The sequence below is a fragment of the Saccostrea cucullata genome, unplaced genomic scaffold (genome assembly GCF_032062105.1).
Source record: "Saccostrea cucullata isolate Sc308-1 unplaced genomic scaffold, CSIRO_AGI_Scuc_v1 ctg6654, whole genome shotgun sequence".
Lineage (NCBI taxonomy): Eukaryota > Metazoa > Mollusca > Bivalvia > Ostreida > Ostreidae > Saccostrea > Saccostrea cuccullata.
In genome coordinates this window covers 25,650-28,392 of record NW_026927574.1, presented here as the reverse complement: position 1 = coordinate 28,392, position 2,743 = coordinate 25,650, and positions in this window count along the sequence as shown.

The window sequence follows — 2,743 nt, the reverse complement described above, 5'->3', positions numbered from 1 at the left end:
AAGTAGACTACACTAAGATACATAATTCTTTATATCGATTTTTCATTTCGATGAACGGTGTTGCCTTCGTTTCTAAAAATAGAAATTTCTCTGAAATGCTTTCAAAATGCTACACCTCCTACAGTTTTGGTCTGATTTCAATATAACTTGACACACGAGTAGACTACACTAAGATATACAATTCTTTTTATCGATTTTTGATTTCGAGGAATGATGTTGCCATGGTTACTAAAATTGAAAATACTCTAAAAGTTTATTAATAGTTACACATGTACTCCTACAGCTGTAGTCTTATTGCAGTATCTTGCCACAAAAAGAGCTCAATCAAGCATCATTATTCTATTCATTGCTGTTGTAAAGTTTTAAGTCCCAACTGCTACTTTTGTCTTCATTTGTTATAAGTACAAACCAGTAGAGCTTCAGTCTCGACAGAGACTTCTGGTTTAAACAAGTATTGGTAGCAATTTTGAGTTGCTGTTTTGCTGATCATTACAATTTTTTCATGTTCATTGTTGTTCAGAAGTGTTGCAAATTATTCCTTTTTCACTTTGAAAGCTTTTTACTAACATTATAAACTAAAATGCTGCATGTGCATATTGGTGTAAAAAATTGAAGAAAATATGCAGCATTTCAGTGTATGTTATTGTTGAAATATTTCTTGTTACAGTTTGTATCTTTTTTATGTAGAATGAGCAGTATTTTAAGGGGATTGCTCTTGCATTCATTTAGTAATAAACAGTTGGTAAGCATTCACAAAGACCAGTTGTTTTATGTGAAATACTATAAGTGTAACGCACATGTAAAATTATGAAAGTAAACATTTTCACCTTTTTTTAAAATTACAGATGAACTTAAAAAATTTTTTTTTACAAACTCAGTGCAACATGATGTAAAGGATAACTTTTTTCCTTGTTATATCACTAGTTATTGCTGAATTTATTGTTTAATAACAAAAAATATGAATCTTTTAGATACCACTGGGCATTTTGCTTAAAAATGAAAATAAAACCAATGACATGATAGAGATCCTTGAGCACTTACATCAGTTTGTCCCTGGAGCAAGGACAGAAGTGGATGAAATTCATGAAAGGTTTTTTTATTTTATTTATGAATAATAATTTGAATAAGAATCCATGAGCACACAATCATTATTTCTAAATTATGAATGATGGTTAATTTGTTTTCAGAGAGGAAAGAAATATCCAAATGCGAGCCATTCCAGTTGGAGGTGACCAACTAATTTGCGAGAGGATACGTGGTGCACATATGCCCAGTCTAGATGCTGATAGCCAAGAGGAAAGACTGGGGGGATTAATTACTAGACTGGGGGGATTAATTACTATGGTTGAAGACTTCCACGATTCTAACAGTTCATCAGTAGGGAAGTAAAGATATACCTCTATATATCATGATACACATCAATTTGGTCAGTTACTGACAGCAATTTTGAATACAAATTTCTTAACTACAGTTTGAAAATTAAGCTTTACATCTTTTAACAGCTTTACAAAATGTAATATATATATATATTTGAATTTTGGAAAGTAGAATTGTGTATAATTTATTTCAATACATCTAGGTTTCAGGGATGTGTTTGTCGTTCTTACATTTATTTAAAAAAGTTATGACTTTTGAATGGTTACTGTTTAATACAGCTTTTTATAGGAAAAAATTAAAAGTGCTGCTTATTAGTCAAATTTTGATACACAAGTCAAAAATATTGATGTATCCCATTATGTGATAGGGATACTCTTCCCAATTAATTACAACTTCTTTATTTATGCAAATTTTTATTACTTGTTTTTTAGTAAAATGAAGATTTAATTTTTAAGATGACAGAGTCTTTTTTTCATTTTATTGGGATAGTTTTATTATATTGTAGGCAATGATGGATAGGTTCTATAAAGCAGCCAGTGCAAGAGAAATGTGGACACTGTACCAACTCAGAAACATTATTAACAGAAGAAATGTTGTAAAAAATGCAAGTGCTGATTACCATGCGGTTGGTTCTTTTATTGATTTGGTTACAGATGCACACATCATCGCAGCAGCTTTGAAAGCATTTGGTATGACAAATATTGAGGACCCTTGTCCAAAAATTCCTCATTTCATGGATCTTGCTGATGAAAATGCAAAAAAGAGAGTTTTGGATAAGATAGTTGGGGAAATGGTGGACACCTTTTTCTGGAACAGCTTTGCATTAACTGTAAATAGAATGGAAGGTAATGCAAATGACATGGGGGTCCAGTTACAGATCATGGGGTGTTCAATTACTCCACAAATATTACAAAATATGGAGTTTTTAGAAAAATTTCTGTTCTGGCCACCAGAAGTGGAGATGGTATTCGACTAATAAGGCACTGGAAATATGCCCTGTTAGTATATGACCTATCACACAAGATTAAGTACAGACTTGAATCTTTCCTACTTTTAGCTGGTGTGAATGCAGTTTTCACAGAAAAGCAGAGACATCAGATTATTTGGAACCGGTTTGTAAATTTGTCTGGAGGAAAAGATAAAAATCTTGATGGAGATTACGTCATGGAGTTGCTTAACAAGTATGCAAAAGGACGTGTAAAATTATTGGGTCCTAATCAAACACCAGAAGTTGTAGACAGGATCGGAAAGACAATGATGTTTTGCCATAATGTGAATGAAAAACTGGAAAGAGAAATTGGAGTTCATCCAGGAGGCACTGCTCATGCACAAAGAGACAAAACACTTGATTTGAGAGCTGTTGTTA